This window comes from Leptonychotes weddellii, chromosome 12 (genome assembly GCF_054177405.1).
Source record: "Leptonychotes weddellii isolate Sample4059 chromosome 12, ASM5417740v2, whole genome shotgun sequence".
NCBI lineage: Eukaryota > Metazoa > Chordata > Mammalia > Carnivora > Phocidae > Leptonychotes > Leptonychotes weddellii.
The window spans coordinates 47,859,565-47,877,126 of NC_138380.1; the positions used below are offsets into that span (position 1 = coordinate 47,859,565).

General features: G+C 48.6%; 1 long non-coding RNA gene across 2 annotated transcripts in view; it reads left to right on the plus strand.

The window, feature by feature from the left end:
- Positions 1-17,562, plus strand: part of LOC115939438 (uncharacterized) — a 62,083-nt gene that overhangs the window by 4,119 nt on the left and 40,402 nt on the right. Inside the window, exons 2-3 of one of the 2 annotated variants that reach the window (XR_014139042.1) lie at positions 177-557; positions 7,083-7,362. This is a non-coding gene — a long non-coding RNA (uncharacterized LOC115939438). Of the gene's footprint in view, positions 1-176; positions 558-7,082; positions 7,363-17,562 lie in introns of those variants that run through there. The other variant, XR_014139043.1, reaches the window with a different exon arrangement.

The window sequence follows — 17,562 nt, forward strand, 5'->3', positions numbered from 1 at the left end:
GCCACCACAGAGCTATTCAAAGAGTTTTGTAGTTGTCCCATCCCCAATACACCTGTCCGTGTGTGTGGAGAGTGCTCCAGGGTCTGCCAGTGGGGTAGGACTGGGGCGAATGGGTGCCAAGCAGGGTGCATAGAAAGAACTCATTCTGATCTTTCCACCTCTCTGACCCTTTGCAGGAAGGTTCTGCTTCTCTCTGACTGCAGGCTACTGTGGAAGGCAGAAGAGTTGCCAATGGAACTAAAGTGCTAATTGGCTGACCTTAAGGAGAGGATCCTGGGTCATCCAGGTGGTCCCCATATAATCACAGGAGTCTTTAAATGGAGAAAAGGGAGGCGGAATAGGCAGTGTGAGGGGCTGGTGGCAGGAGAACGATTTGGTGGCTGCTGTTGGCTTTGAAGACGGAGGGAAGAGTCTCAAACCAAGAACTGCCAGGCGGCTGGAAGCAATAGGAAAGCAGGTTCTCCCCTGGAGTCCCCAGAAAGGAATGAAGTGCTGTCAACACCTCGATTTTAGCCTGGGGAGGCCCATTTTGGACTTCTGACCTCCCAAACTTCCAGGTAATTCTTTACATTTGTTTATGTTTTAAGCCACTAACATGTGGTAACTTGTCACAGCAACAGGAATTGACAATAGCTACCACTGAAACCAAACTTCAACATAATGTCATGCCTGGGTTCTAGAGCCAACGGGTTCAAACCTGAATCTGAGACGAGTATGCCCATGACAGTACATCTAGGCTTATCAAGCCTTAGAGTCCGTGGTGTGTTGGTAAAGGCTCACTGATCAGCAATCCCGGGCGCGGGGGAAAGCCTGACTTCTAGTGCTGGCTCATCTCTGAGTTGTAAATATTCCCACTATTGCTCTCTCCAAGCTATAAACATCTCAGCCCTGAAGACAGACCTGGGGAGAGATTCGGAGTGGGCCACGAGGTAGTATTCCCACTACGCAGAAGCGGTAGAGGCAAATAACCTCAAAAGCATCGATAATAGTAAAATGTAGGGGAGAGAAGTCAGAGTGGTAAGTTTTGAGTATTTATTTTTAGTACACCTAACTGTGAGTTTATGCGATTCCAGTTTTAATAAGGTCTGTGTTTCACAAGTACCCCAAGCCCTGAAAAATGACTATTTGGCTCTCACCAGCCCATTCTAGTGAACTCTCCTACACCCCACTGCAGCTTCTCCTCTGCGGTCTGCCCCACTTAGCACGCACTCTTACGTACACTCCCTGGACTCCTGTCACACAAATTGGTCAGAGCAGAGCAAGCCTAGTGTTGATCTGCACTAGGCTGGGATCTCATTCTTCTTAGGAGTCTGGAGGCACCTCCTGGGAGTCATTGAAAGGTTTTAGGCAAGTGTAGGTAGTTTCCAGGATGGGAGAGGGATAGCCTCTGGGGACAAAGCAGATGTAAGGGGAACTGGGGGGTGGGGTGGTTCAGAATTCTCAGCTTCATTTGTGTCTGCTCAGATGTTACCATCTGAGAGCCCCACTCCTTGTCCACCAGAGCCTTACTTCCATGCAGTGGTTCTCAGACGGCAGCCTGCCTCCAAATCACTGGGAGGACTTGATAAAACCCTGGTTGGAGGCCCCATCCTGACGGTCTGATCCACTGGGCCTTTGGTGAAGCCAGAGAATTGGCATTTCTAATGAGTACCCAGCTGATGCTGTTGCTGACTGGAATGGAAACTACATTTTGAAATCGTCTAGTTTGAGAGACCTGGTGGGTTTGAATGTTTATTCGTTGTTGCAGTTTTGCAAACCTGACAACCCGGTGTTGGGCTTGGCTAGCAGCCCCATCGGTCTGGGATTACAGGCGACGCAGGATTCCTTCACAGCTCCCTGCGAGGCTGCTGACTTGCCAGTTCTGTTCTCAGTAGGATATTCCTGGCCTTCCATTTCTCCTGATTCCTCTGCACTCACTCTAGTTCCATTAGAAAGTCAGTGGACCCTGCAATCTCTATAATCACTAGTTCAGTTAACCTTGAAAGTGTCACAAACCACACCCCCACCCCCCACCCCCCACACCCCCCACACCCCCGCCAAAGAGAATGGCTTAAAGAAACCATCATTTTATTTAAATGCTCACAGTTCTGTGGGGCAGCCGGTACCTTTTTTCTGGTCTGAGCAGCTTGACCGGTGCCGGATGGTCTAGAATGGGGTGCCTGGTGCCTCAGCTGGGATGTGGGAGATGGCTGGGGCCTCTCTTCACGTTGTCTCCCCCTCCAGGAAGCCCACCTAGGTGTCTCTGCATGGTGGCCCAAGGGCTGCCAAGGAGCGAGCCATGAATGCTCGATAGCTTCTGCTTCTGTCACATTTGTGGATATCCCAACAGCCTAAGGAGAAGATGGCTAAGGCCAGAATCAGGGTGGAGAGAGAAACCCTACCTTTCTTAGGAGAAACTGCAAATTGCAGCTGTTCCTTTTTCAGTTTTATTGACACACAATTGGCATGTAACCTATCAGTGTAAGGTGTACAAGGTGATGATTGGATATTAGAAAATTTCTTCCTAAATGTATAATTGCTGAAGCAGAGCCTTGGAGTGCCAGGAGGGCACACTCGGGATAGTTTGAGGAGCCTTTACTAAAGGGATTATTTGCCAAGGTGTATGCAGAATTAAAACAAATGTGTCATGTTTAGTACAATGTCGTGGAGTTAGCCCTTATGGGGTCCTGCTTTGGGGATTGTTGCTTCCTAAGCTCGAAGGGACAAGGAGAGGGCAGAATTTCTAGAACCCTGAGAGAGTAGCTGCATAGGGATATTTTTCTGCTGGTAGCTGAAGCCTTCTATAGACGATAGGGTCAACTCCTGATAACCCGATAGGGAGGGTGCCAGGGGAATGAAAACCTTGACATCTCTGCTTTCATGCCCTCCGATCATCTGCTGGTGTCTCCCCTTGGCCAGTCCTGACTAATAGCAAAGAGGAGGGAGCCACTGACCTATTCCCTACAGGTCAGCCTCCCAAGACCTAGAACGAGGTGGTTGTGGGGGCCCATAAAGAGCCTCCTGCTGCTCAGGGCTGGCCAGTCTGTCCATGTCTGGGTCAGATGAAGGAAAAGTAATACTCCTTGTGATAACTAGAATTATCACCCTTTCCAATTTAATCATCCATGGATTGATCAAGAATGCATGTGAGCTCTGAGGAGGCTAGTGGCAACAGGGTTCCATTTTGTAGACAAGGCAACTGGGTAAGTACCTGGGCCTCTTTGAGCTTTAAAGTCCTACAGCTGGTAAGTGGGATTAAAGCCCACTTGAGTTCTTTGATTCTATCACACATGCTTCTATGCGGCTGAGGCTACGGTGTAAGCAGACTCTCTACTTAATGCCCATAACCAGTTTGCTAGGGCTACTGTAACAAAGTCCCCCAAACTGGATGACAGCACAACAGAAATTTCTCAGTACTGCAGATGAGAAGCCTAAGACCAAGGTTGCAGCAGGGGTGGTTGGTTCTCGGGAGAATTTGTTCCCTGCCTCGCAGGGATGTGATGGTTTGTTGGCAATTTGGCATTTCTTGGCTTGTAAATGTATTCCTCCCACCCCCACCCCCCGATCTCCATTTTCATCTCCATGTGATGGTCTTTCTGTGTGCATATCTGCCTACGTGCAAATGTCCCCTTCTTACAAGGACACCAGTCCTATTGGATTAGGGCCCATACAAATGACCTCATTAACCTGATCATCTCCAAAGACCCTGTTTCCTATTAAGGTCACAGTCACGGGTCCTGAGGAGGTAAGGTTCTGTTTTCTCTTTACCTGGTTTGAATCTGTTCTGAAAGGTAGGTGTCGCTGTTGCCTGCTCTGTGATTGTTCTCAACCAAAGCCTGGGGTAGAAAAACCGGGCAATATGGTCACTGAATGAGAAACTGTATCCGAGGTTACGGGAACCCAATCTTTGCAACTGCTAGACATTTTCTTGTTCACTTAACTCTGCAGTCCATTAGGGGGCTTGTCCGTGGCAAAATGTGGAAGCTTCCTGGCTTTTCTCTTGGACCCCGCTCAGCTATCATGTTTGCATGCGCTGGCCTCGGGGACGACAGGCGGAAGACCAGGCGCTGGGGAAGTCAGAGCTAAGGCCAAGGCCGTCCAGATCTCTCCATGTCCCCGTCACTGCGTCTGCGCTGCTGGGTAGCAGAGAGCACTGGCTTCCGCTCAGGGGCTGTTGGGATTGTCATGGGTCACAATGCTCTTAAGAAGCATGCTGGAGCCTACCATGAACCCTCGTTCTCATCTTTTATCGGAGCTAAGAGGTTTATTTAAAATTCTCCATTGGGGCTCAGTCAGTTAAGTGTCTGACTCTTGATTTGGGCTCAGGTCATGGTCTCAGCGTTGTGAGATTGAGCCGCTTATCGGGCTCCACACCCTGCTCAAGATTCTCCCTCTCCCTCTGCCCCTCCACCCCCTCCCTCTCTTAAAAAAAAAAAAAATTCTCCCCTGGGTTTCCATTTCAAGATTGAATTTAATATTGTGAAAGAAGGGCTTAGTGCCACACGGTAGGGGTGAGGAGGAGAGTGGGGTGGGATCCTCTTATTCAAACACTCTGATTCCCACTGTCTGAGGCACGGAGTCCATTCAGTGACCAGGTCATTTGGGGCCCTCTCCTTTGCTCCCCCTTGTAGGATAACCGATGGCAGGGAGGTGCATTTATAAAGGTCGAGGCTCAAATAATACAGCCCTTCCTTTATTTTCTCCCCCCTCAAACACAAACACGTGAAATGCATGGCTCCACAGGAAACTGCTGGAAAGAATCCTGCTCTGTGGGCAGGATAGGTGGGGCAGGGGAAGAAGAGGAAATGCATCTGCTCGGGGAGCTGGGGGGGCTGGGGGTCACGTGGGGGGGCAGCTGCTCCTGGTGGGGGGGGTCGAGGAAGAAGGCCAGGAGAGAGAGGAAGGGGAAGTCAGGGGCAGTGTGCGGCCACCTGTTTCAAAGGCGGCCAGAGGGTTCTGCAGCAGCCTTGTCTCTGTGGCCTGTGGGAGTGGAGGAGTCTCTTCCTGGATTTCCAATCTCAAGGATGCATTGGGTTGGCTATAGGTGTAGATAACCGTTCATGTGGTGGCGGGCTGGTTCTGATCCTACTTACTCGCATAGATGTAGGTATTGCTATCATTGGCTCAGTTTTAAATTTCCTTACCTGCATTACCTTTCCTGGTTGGGCAGCATGGTCGGTGTGTAACAAAGTGTGCTTTAATTGTTATCCCTTTCGTAAGGGTTTCTGGACAAACAGTCCCATAACTGAAAGAAATTTCTTATCCAACTCTTAGTCGGGATTTTTAGTTAGGGCTAGACCTGTAACCATGGTGACATTTTAGGAGGCTCTCTGATCAATCCGATGTAAATTCCTTGGGGCAGGAGCCGTTGTTCTCATTTTTGTATGTGTACAGCTGAAAAACAAAATCATGGGCCCTTGATAAATGGTGGTTCTTGTTATCAGTGAAGATTCCCTCCCTTCCCCCGTCTAGTTGGAGAGACGAACCAATAATTATGACAACTCTTAACATTTATAGTAACAGCCTTTATCATATCTCAGCCCTTAGCTAGGAGAGCACAGCGTCAGGGACATCTTGCTGGGTTGGGGCCAAGTTAGCGGGAGTCAGAGGGTGTGAAGGTGTCTTCGTTCCTGAGCAGCCTTTGGCGGGGGGGGGGGCGCGGCCCAGAGAGGAAGGACCGAAAGGATAGACGGTCAGTGTGGCTGGAAAGCAAGGGTGGAGATGGTAGGGAGGCTGGCCCGGGGAGAGTGAGAGCGCTCGGCTCCGTGGATCAGCAGGAGCACTCCCTGCCAGAGGGGAGGATGGACAGGCGCGGGGGTGATGATGACCAGAGGCCAGGGGGCCAGAGTAGGAGAAGTCGGAGTCATTGGAGGGGGACTGGTCAGGACCTGAACACGTTGTGCTCTGGGATGAGAGAGGTCAACTGACGCCCAAGCTGTCAAGGCAGGAGGGATGTGGACTGAGTGCTGGGATTATCACACCTCCCTAGGAGATTCTAATAGTGTAGCCAAGTTCGAGAACCACTGAGCATGGCAGGCTTGTATACGCCAGGCATGATATGAATAGCTAGGAACATGCATTATCTTTTTTTTTTTTTTTAAAGATTTTATTTATTTATTTATTTGAGAGAGAGGATGAGAGAGAGAGAGCATGAGAGGGGGGAGGGTCAGAGGGAGAAGCAGACTCCCCGCCGAGCAGGAAGCCCGATGCGGGACTCGATCCCGGGACTCCAGGATCATGACCTGAGCCGAAGGCAGCCGCTTAACCGACTGAGCCACCCAGGCGCCCCGGAACATGCATTATCTTAATCAGCCCTTTTAACTAGTAGTTCTCAAAGTAGGGTCCCTGAACCAGCAGCATCAGCATCCTCCAAGAACTTGATAGACATGTAATTCTCTGGTTCTTAATGAATCAAACTCTGGGAGTGGGGCCTAGCAGTCTATTTTAACAAGGGGAGAGAATCATAAGGGTTCTCTAGTTGAGAACCATTGACTTAAAGGAGTGAATCTCTAATGGTGGAATTCCAGGCATCAGAGAATTATGTTAAGAAATATACTGGGGACAGAGAGACTTTCTCCTTGCCTCCCAAATAATATCCACAGGCAACTTTCCCATGTTTCCTATTCTTTTAATTGGGGGAAGAATGAACATATTCTGTCTGTACCCTTTGTCTTTCCATAGATTAAAAATCTGTCAAATACAGCAAAGCAGCATGCTGGTGATTATTGCCTTCTAAGATGACTTTCCTCCCAAGTGTCAGAATGAGCAGGGATCATTTTGTCCTTTTAACCCAGTGTGAGGCATAGACTTTTTTTCCTGCCTCTCAACAGTCTTTTCTTTAAAAAACACAAGAGAGCAATTGCTCTTCCACTTCCTGCGCCTGCAGGGCACACCCACCCCCCCACATGCTTCTCATGTTACTAAGAGCTCCCCTGTGTGGTGGCTTTGGAGAAAACCCGGCCTCTGCCCTCCTGAATTTATTCTAGGTGGTGAGGAATGAGGAATGGTGTGCGGAATCTCCTGGGTAACAAGCCTGACAATAGCAAAGTCTTACCCCTCCTGATCCCAGTTAGCCCTTTAACTGCCTTTAATTTCTTATCTAGAAGAAATGAGCAATGGGAGTGATGACCGGAACTGACGCAGGCTCTCTGGTGTCAATGCTGGAGAGGGACCCCCACCTCCTCCCCTCAGGTAACTTCCTTTTGCCCCCCTCCCCTCTTGCCCTTGCATTGTGGGGATTGCTCAGAACTCCCGGTGTTCTGCAAAAAAGTACATTAGCAAACAGCTGGGTTTCTGTACTACAGGACTTCTCAGGGCCTTTATAACCCAAATAGGCTTTGGGAAGCTCCAAAGAAGTAGCTGCAGTGTGCAGAGTTGTCTAACTCTTAAACACAAAACCTCACTTACCAGGGAGGTGTTCTGTGGACCACATTCTGGGAAGACTGATCTAGTTGTAGCTTTCAAGGAACTAGCAATAACTAGCAGTATCAGTGAAGAACACTCGAATCTGAAGTTTAGGAATATAGTTCCTACAGTCTCCTTGCTCAATAAATGGGCACAATCTTCCCCTCCTTCCTTCCAGCCTGAATTTGATAATCTTTGGTCCTGAATACTTCTTTTCACCTCTAGTTTTCTGCTGGGTTTTAAATGGACAAATGCATATAAAACACAGGAATCTCTTTAGCTGCTTATGTACGATTCATGCCCTGTCCATAAGCTGTCATGTCATTTTGCATTCTGAAAGTGACACCAGCCAAGCCAGCCTTCAGCAGAGACTGCCAAGTCCTTACTGCCTGGAAGGCGGGAACCGGGCAGGAAGCTTTTCTCCCTCTCCCATTTCCCATTCTAGTGAAACAATAACTCTGTTCTAGAAGTACCATAGAAAGAAAATGCTCAGCCCAGCTCTTGGAAAAGCCCAGAGTTGACCTGATAATATGCTGATGATGCAGATCTGGCAGTTAGTGAATAAAGCATGCTCCTGTTCTATTTTTTGAAAGCCCTTCATACAGATTTATCCCCAATGAAATGAGGATAAGAGATCCAGGGATGCCCCCCGCCCCCGCCCCGTGTAAAACCATCACTAAGATGTTGACTTCTCAAGGGCTTGAGGATTGCCAAGGAGTGTATATGTTGGGGGGGAGGGCGTCGTGGATGCTGTTGTACCCCCCCCCCTTGATTGAGTATTGGCTTTTGGCAACTCCCAGCTACCCTTCGTCTCTGGAGAAGTGCCCTTGGCCAAATGGGATCCACCTCTGCCCTTGCCCATAACCAGCACCTCCCCACCCCCATGGCCAGGGGCAGACCCTGCCATTGACTGAGTAGCAACAGTACAGAATGCCAGCCCCATTGTCCCAACGTAGGACTACTATCGTGTACATTGTGGGTTCCCCATGGGCTCAGGCGAAAGCCAGGATCCAGCTCTGCCTACCTGCTTGCTTACTTCGCTCCTTTCCCTGACAGTCCTGCTTCTGTTGCGTTCAGCCTTGCCAGACCTAGCAATTAATAACACCCCTTCGATTTAAATTTCAGATAATGAATAACTTTTTAGTTGAAGTATGTTCCACGAAATATTTGGGTCATACTTGCATTGAAGTTATTTGTTGGTTATCTGAAATTAAAATTGAAGGAGACATCCTATATTTTATCAGCAACCCTATTTGTACCCCTTCTCCTGAGAGGATGCCCCCAATAAATCATTCGAAAGAGTTGCTGTCTCAAGCTCTGTTTTTGGAAATCTCCTAAGAAAGTGGGGGAGGGGGCAGAAGGAAGGAATAGACACAGTTGGAGGTGCTCAGGATCCTTTATTCAAAATGACCAGCCTAGTGGCCTGTAAGCAGCTTCCCTTGCAAGCCGAATTCTAGGAATCTGAGGACCAGACCCAGTCGCAGTTCGGCCTGGCCCCTGTGAAGAGCAGTCAGTTCCCAGAGAAACCACAGTGGCCTCCCAGTCTCCCCAGAGCAGGATTCAGCTTTCCTAGGTTGGACCTAATTAGGCATGAAATCTTGATGGGAACAGACGCCAACAGATTTTATTCCACTTAAATGCTGCTTCCTTTGCAGCCCTCGTGGGTTACCTCGTTGACTTGAGTCCTAACGGCAATGACTGAACTTCATCACCTCCTCTTTCAGCAGAGTAGACCTCTGGTCTCACATGGCCATATTCACCTGAAGACCACCATCACTCTCTGAGCTCCATCTGTGAGACGGGTCTGGCCTCATAACCCACTCACGCGCGAGTCTAACGGATCCGACTGAGTGATGCATTGCAGTGCACTATTTTCTGGTACAGCACAGTGATTCCAAATAATGTGCAAATATATCCGGGGATCTTGTTAAAATGCAGGTTCTGAGTCTGTCTATGGGCGAGCCTGAGGTTCTGCATTTCTCCTAGCTCTCAGGTGACGCCAGCCATCAATATTCTCCTCCTCTTATAGATGATCAACCAACCAGCCCTGATGAGCACACAGGTGCTAACTGAAGAGCTGAGATTGGAACCCGGTGATTTGGCCCCAGAGCCCATGTGCTTTACCACTAAATCAGGGCAACAGGGAAGCTGATTAAAAGTCTGGGGGGCTGGATGGGTATGCAGAGGAATTGACAGGGTGCTGGGCCAGGAGACTCCCAGAAACTCCGAGAGGTGGCCAGATCCCCTTGGTTCACGTTCAGCTACTACCTCTCACTGCATGAGCTAGGATGTCCCTTCACTTGGTGAAGGCACTGTGAGATGGGGTCATAGCAGTGAGCCCTGACAGTGCAATTGGAGGATTCCGTGGCATAATGCATGTTAAGTGCTTAGCACTGAGCATGACGGAGTAGACATGTAATAACTGGTCACTGTTGTTATTAACGTGACCTCACACCATTGTCCTTGTGCAAGCAAGGCCGTGGGCTGTGAAGGACTTGCAGTGGATACGGGGGGAGCTGGACTCGGGTCAGGCATGGGCTGGAATGCTGTCCTTCTCTTTCACGGTCTGCTTTTCCTTGTTGTTCTGCAGCAGCTTCTTTTTCTTTAGCACGGCACTTCAACGATGACGTTCAGGTCCTGCTGTTTCTAGAAGTCCGTAGGCATGCCACACCTAGCACCTATTAAAAACGGATAAAGGCTTCTCAGGGGAGGCAGCATCATTCTCCGACTCTCATATGTAGCAGCGACACTCTCTGTGCCACCTAAAGACATGTTGTCCCCGGGAAGATGAAGGGGCACATCAGACCACTGTGGGAATAGACAGTGTAGACAGCGTACCCGGACAACTCCGCCCCGAGCCTCATTTGCCTCCATGGAGTTGAGAGCTTAATGCCTTCCCTCCTTGCGTCCTTGTGGCAACTCCCTCCCAACAACTGTCACTTGGCTTTTCTAGTGGAGTCTCCCTGGGGTGAGCTGTAAATTGCCATAAATGTAACCCATCCTGGCAGCAGGGTATTACCTGCATTCACCCTGAGCACAGGTCTGCATGTTCTTGTCACCTTCTTGGAATAACTGGGTCTCGGTACGTAGAAGCCACTGCCACTCACAGACGCTGACTAGACTATTAGAGTATCACCGGTCCCCAGGAAGCAAACACAACTTCCAAAAGAAAGAAAAGTGCTGTGTGTTGGGGAAGACTGAGCTTTTTATTTTTAGCTGTGAATGATAGGTAAAATTATGACTCTAGATTGTGATTCCTCAGGATTTGGAACAGGGTAAGGTTTATTTTCATTTTTTAAGTATAAAATAAGTTAATACAGCAACCAGGAAAGTGGTTATTTTTTTTTTTTTAAGATTTTATTTATTTGAGAGAGAGAGAATGAAAGAGAGCATGAGAGGGAGGAGGGTCAGAGGGAGAAGCAGACTCCCCGCTGAGCAGGGAGCCCGATGCGGGACTCGATCCCGGGACTCCAGGATCATGACCTGAGCCGAAGGCAGTCGCTTAGCCAACTGAGCCACCCAGGCGCCCCAGGAAAGTGGTTATTTAAAACACTTTTCTAGATATGCAATCAATCGTCCTTTGCAGAATAGCATTCTATGGTGGAACTTGGTGCAGTGATGGAAACGTTCTCTGTCTGCTCTGCGCAGCAGTGTGGACAGTAGTCCAGGGTGGCTCTTGAGCACTGGAAATATGGCTTGTGTGATGGAGGATAGAATTTATTTTAAAGATTTTATTTGAGAGAACAAGTGGGGAAACGGACAGAGGGAGAGGGAGAAGCAGGCTCCCCGCTGAGCAGGGAGCCCAACGTGGGACTCGATCCCAGAACCCTGGGATCATGACCTGAATCAAAGGCAGACACTTAACCAACTGAGCCACCCGGGCACCATAATTCCAAGTTTTTAAAAATAAATTTTAATAGCCATACATGGCTAGTGGTTACTGTCCTGCATAGTGCAGCTCTAGAGAGAAAAAGAACCTGATGCATCAAAGCCTCGAGAGGCTTACTGTTAGCATACGGAATATCAGGAGAGTCTGAAGGCAGCATGCTAAATTGAAAATATTGGCCAGCCACCACGTGGTCTCCCCTACTTGCCCCTCCCTCCACAGGAGGTGACTCTTCCAGGATGATAATGTAATGAACAAAATGTCTCTTCCTTGCCCTGCGGAATTCGTTGTTATAGTTCAGAGGCTCTTAATGAACAAGGGTGCAAATTGTAAAATCCTACACACTGTAATGTGACTCTGTTACGGGAAGGCAGGGATAATTCTCGGTGTGGGCCTTTGGACCACCTCCATCCAGCATGGGTGTCCTGTTTTGCCCTCTCTTTTTCTTTCCTCCACCTACCTTCTCCCTGTTCCCCACCCCAGTCTATGATTTAGTTGGACCTAAGGAAACTCTGGGAATTGCTTATTTCCTGGTAGAAATGATAATAATACTGTAGCATGGATGACTCTTAGGTGTGATCTTTAAACAAAATTGCCAAGCCGGACAGGAGTTGAATCTCCAGTATTTGGGCAGACAGGCTGAGAGGCAGCCTCGTGGGAGCCACACTCAGTCCTCTGAGTCTTGCTGCTCCTGGAGTGTAGCCAGGGAGCTGGGCAGGAATCCTACAGCCGCAGAGTGGTCTCCACTCCACCGCGGTTTCCCTTTTCTGCCCAGGGTGACCCATCAGCGCAAGCTTACTAGACCCACAGAGTGAAAGTAAAGTGCTCTTTGTGCCCCTGAGGCAAGGGAACATAATGGCCTGACCTCCCTCTTAGAATGGAGGAGGGAAAAAATGATAGAACAAAACCCAAACTAGCCAGGTTTTTAGTGCTCAACAGCCATCCATGGAGAATGTTACTCTATGGGACAGCATAGCTAGGGAACATCTCCATCCTCCCAGCGGGTTCTGTTGAGACCAATCTCTGGTCAGATCTTACATGCATTAACCCATTGACCAATGAGTTAGGTAGTAGTGGTGTTCTCATTTCAGAGAGAAGGAATGAAGGCCCAGAGAGGCTTACGATGAACCAGATACCCAATGGCCCAGTACAAGTTTGCGATCCAGGTGTTTCGGACTTTTGATCACCTCTTACCTCAGAGCTTAAGAGGCGACTCACCTCTGCAATGGTGTGCGGCTACCTTAAGACCGTGTTACAGACAAATGTTCAGAATACCCTGTGAGAACATGGTGATTAGAACAGGGAGAGTATTTAGTAACTGGGAGAGTGGAGTGGTGGGCCATATGCAAGAGCAGGAGGTTTTGCCTTGTGAGCCCCAAGTCTCAGCCCCAGAGAGATGTGGAAATCTCCGTGGTCTGTCCTCATTGCCTTAAATAACCTACGATAGAGCCCAGACTTCTCAGACAATGGTGTGATTGTTCAGTGCTCTGCTTTTGAGACCAGCTTCCGTTATCCAGCAGATGGAGCCCTACTTGTGACCAGATTCAGATCTCACCAGTCTGGTACAGTCATGGGGGCCTGTCTGGACCTGAGCCTCAGTGTCCTTCCTCAGGCCCCCATCTGAGGCCCTCCCAGCAGCCTCAGCTCCATGGGTTTGCTGACTGAAATTAGAGCTCAGGGCAGCACAGGACCCACGTGGAGGGCAAAGGACATCTCTGTACATGTTCCCTGTATTTTTAGATATCAAGGGGTCTGGACAGACAGACAGCTTCTCCCAAGATCAGTGGCCCCCTTCATGGAAATCACGGGTCTAAATAGGAAGTCTGCTAAGAGAGGGTGGAAAAGAACAAAGGAAGACTAAGAAGGGGAGATTAAAGATTTTTTCTTTGATTAATTTTCCCCCACTTAAGGTTTGTAGGCCACACATTGGATTATACTGGAAGCGTTTAAAAAGATTTAACTCTTATTAATATGCCACAAAGCTATGTAAACAAAAGTTTGTCTTAGATGTGGGGTTTTCAAAGGGCGAATGCAAGTGAGGATCTATTTTGTTAAAAAGCCAAAAATGTATGATTGTAATGAAGGAAATTCTTTTTTTTTGTATTTTTTTAAAGATTTTTATTTATTTATTTGAGAGAGAGAGACTGAGAGAGAGCACATGAGAGGGGGGAGGGTCAGAGGGAGAAGCAGACTCCCTGCCGAGCAGGGAGCCCGATGCGGGACTCGATCCAGGGACTCCAGGATCATGACCTGAGCTGAAGGCAGTCGCTTAACCAACTGAGCCACCCAGGCGCCCATAATGAAGGAAATTCTTAATAAATATTTGCATAGTACTCTTCAATATACAAAGTCCTATTCTATACATTATGTCATTATTGGCCCTGGTAGATGGGTGGGATTATTCTTCTTCCCACAGAGCCTAAGCAGACTACAAGGTCATGGGATTTGGAATCAAACGGATCCAGATTTGGATTCCATCTGTTCTTTAATCTGTGTGACCTTGGACAAGACCACTTAACCTATGTTTCCTCAGAGGTTGGATGGCATCTATTTGTCTAGGATGATTGCCACCAATACATTCAACTACAATCCAAGAGCATCAGGAGGGAGAAAGAGTCAGGAGAACTAGTGGAAGCAGCCAGGGGGCAGTGACAAGAATTGAGGTCAAGTTCAGGCCTGGCAAGAAGGATCAAAGAGGAAATCTAATCCTTCAGTCTGTGTCCAATACAAAAGCAAGTGGCTGAGTGTGGCAGACATACCCTGAGGTGACCCCCAGTGAGTCGTACCCTTGTGTCCCTCCTCCTCTTGAGTGCAGGTGAAACTGCACTCAATATAGCAGTTGACAGCTGTAGTGATTGGGTAACTCAGCAAATGGGAGAAGGAGACTCTGTCTGTAGCTGTGAAGGAGGGTGCCGCCATGTTGTAAGATGACCACACAGCAGGGGACTGTGGGTGAGCTCTCAGAGATGAGAGCCCCCCCTCCGCCCCCGCCCCAGCAAAATGCCTGGGCCCAGAGGCCTACAGCCACGAGGAGAAAGCTGCTAACGACTTGGGTAAGCTCAGAACCAAGTTCTTCTCTAGTCAAGTCTCCCGCTGAGAACCCAATTGACAGCCGCAAAGACCCAGAGCAGAAGACCCAGCCATGCTGTGCCCAGACTCCTGACCATTGGAAGCTGTGATGCTAGATGCGTGTTGCTTAAGCCACTAAGTTTGCAGTGATTTGTTAGGTAGCAACAGAGAACTAATACACTGAGGTTTAGAAGAGACTCCCTCCAGCTGCCTGAAAGGGGCACGAAAAGATTCAACAACAAGAACCTGTGTGCAAAGTGGCCCAGGAGCCTGGCCTGACCATGTGCAGATGCACGGACTGGGGGCACAGGCTGCCTTTGCAAGAGAGTGGCTGGAGCCTCCATCCTCTGCTCCAGGCAGACAGGACTCTTTACTCCATGCTGTTTAAAAGGCAGCTACTGCTGGCCACACGGTCCCAACCGACACCTGCCCACTGGCTGACAGAGAAGGCTGGTGGCCCGGTAGAAGCAATGGCGTGAAGGCCGGGAGAGCAAGCCACTTCTTAGGGCAGTGGGGGGGGGGATGAAATGAGGCGATGTGTATACACCCCTGCTTCCAAGCCTGGCGGGGCTCAGGTCTACATTCCTCTTCCCCTCCCAGGACAGATGAGGATACTAAGAGGCGTGCTGGATGATCAGCGAGACAAAGATACCAGGGAGTCGATCTGGCTTGCAAATATGACAGTCCATTGACTAGTAGTTTAGCAATCTGGACAGTCAATTGACTCGTTTAGCAACCAAGTTCTTTAACTTGGATTCAGATCCATAATTAGAAGCTCTCTGTTAGCTCCTAGGACAAAAGTCCACATAGCCCCCTGTCTGGGACTTCGGCTCTCCACAGAGGCTGCGAGTGACCAAAGTTCTACTCTCTGACTCTATCATCTTGCTTGAGCTCGTGGCTTTGTAACTTTGAAGCCTGCTCCAGCATCTTACCAGATGGCAGCCCATCGACAGCTGTAGTCTGTGTGCCATAGAGGGCCAGCTTATCTTTGATAAGTGCCAGAGCAGTGTGCTATCGGCTACATGACCATCTTCTTTCAGGAGCTGTCAACAGAGCATGCTTAACCTCCACGGTGGCCCTCGCTGGCCATACAGGAAGCTGGTTCTGACTGCTTTCCCATAGAAATCACTGTTAGGCTGCCTGGGTGGCTCAGAGGGTTAAGCGTCTGCCTTCGGCTCAGGTCATAATCCCGGGGTCCTGGGATCGAGCCCCGCATCAGGTTCCCTGCTCAGCAGGGGAATCTGCTTCTCCCTCTCCCTCTGACCCTCCCCCCTGCCCCCCGCTTGTGCTCTCTATCTCACTCACCCTCTCAAATAAATAAATAAAATCTTAAAAAAAATCAACACTGTTAGAACTGGGGCCTTTAGACTTGAAATAAAGCTGGGGTCCTCCACCTCAGGCTCACGTTAGAATGTCCGTGCCGTGACTCAGAACCCCTGGGGCTGGGAACCAGGCATCAGTATTTGGTGCTGTCAAGGGGGGAAGCCACTGAAATAGTCTTTTCAGGTCTGGCATGTAGGCCTGAAATTGGCCGATCCCTGGATATAATATGTATTTAAATATGTAAATACATCTGTGGCTATATATATATACACACATATTCTTTGAAGGGAGATGGACATGTATATGTAGATCTCCCATTAAAGTAATAGGCTATGAATTTAGCATCCCATAGTTATTACCCTTTTGAGCTTTGACAATAAAACATTCATTGGTGATCAATAGGTTCATACACTTATCTCCTGCCTTTCGTGTTGACTCTGTACCTGCAGCCATAGGTATGAGTACTTGCTAGTAGATTGTGGCAGCTTTTCAGCAATGGAGCAGAACTATACTTCCTCATTGCTCTTGGTGAGCGCCATCAATCACCACCGCAGCCTCAGACTTGCACTCATGGCCTCCGGAACACCCAGCTGGCACCCAGAGCCTGGTCTGCCCCAGAGTCCACAGGACCTCTATCCTGGGGATGTGGAGACGAACACTGAGGGCCCTGGCCCTCACTTGGCCCCACAATCCTCTGTAGAGTCAAGCCTCCATCTTAAACCGGAAGAGTCTAGTTGTTCTCTCTCAAACCTACTGAGTCATATCCTTGGGATTCGGAGGCCAGGAAGTAGAATGAACATCTGACTTTGGAAAAACTCAGAAACCTGTCTCCTGTTCATGTGTTTTAAAGAATTATATTGTTGTAGCGCTATCCTTGGGCTCAAGACACAGATTCCATGCTGTCTCGTTTTCCTTTGCTGGTTTTTATGAGAAGGTTGAATGGTGGAAATGGCCTTGGAAATCGTGATATTTAACAAAAGTCCTGTGTACGTTTTCACATTATCTTGACTGTTTTTGGTTTAGCATCTCACTTGCCCTAAGTTGCCTTCTACATCGAGATTGAGATGAAATGCAGCAATTTGGAGCATGGACTGTGGTTTTCTGGAAGATACAACAGTTGATCAACTGGAAACGGAAGATAAGCTCCTGCCCCTGCCCCTCCAAGGATTGGTCTGAGCTGCAATTTCTCCTTGCAGACTTTCTGGGAAAATCCCAATGTGCCCCGTGAACATGCCAGCTCACTAATTTGCTGTGATCAAGTTGTGGCAATCCCAACTACCATGAACATAGGTGTGGCCTCCTGAGGCCTTATGAAGCTGGCCTAATGCCTGGTGAAAGGAACAATGGTGCTAGTTCTCCCATCCTGGAAGTTCTGAGAATCTCTGAGCCTCAAAAGTAAATAGTTCCAGTGTGTCTTGAACCTTTTAAAGGTATTCCCACCTAGATGCTGTCTTCCTGACACACAGCCAGAGGTATGGGTGGCTTTTGGTGGTGGATTTTTGGTAGGTAGCCCATTTTTCCATTAGGCAGAAACATCTCCTTTTAGAGTAATTATTACTAACAATTCATATAATCAATATGCAAACATTTTATATTAATCAAAATTGGCCTTTACCCTGTGAGCTAACTGAAAAGTCAGAGACCAGTCTGTTTCTCATACGATATCAAACACTTTAAGGGCGCCTGGGTGGTGCAGTTGGTTGAGTAGTGATCTCAGGGTTGTGAGATCAAGCCCCACGTCAGGCTCCGCACTTAGCGCAGCATCTGCTTGAGATTCTCTCTCCCTATCCCCTTGGCCCACCCACTCCGCTCGTGCTCTTTCTCTCTCTAAAATAAATAAAAATCTTTAAAAAAAAAAAATCAAACTCTTTAATGAGGTAAAATAGCTGCTTTTAGGTTAA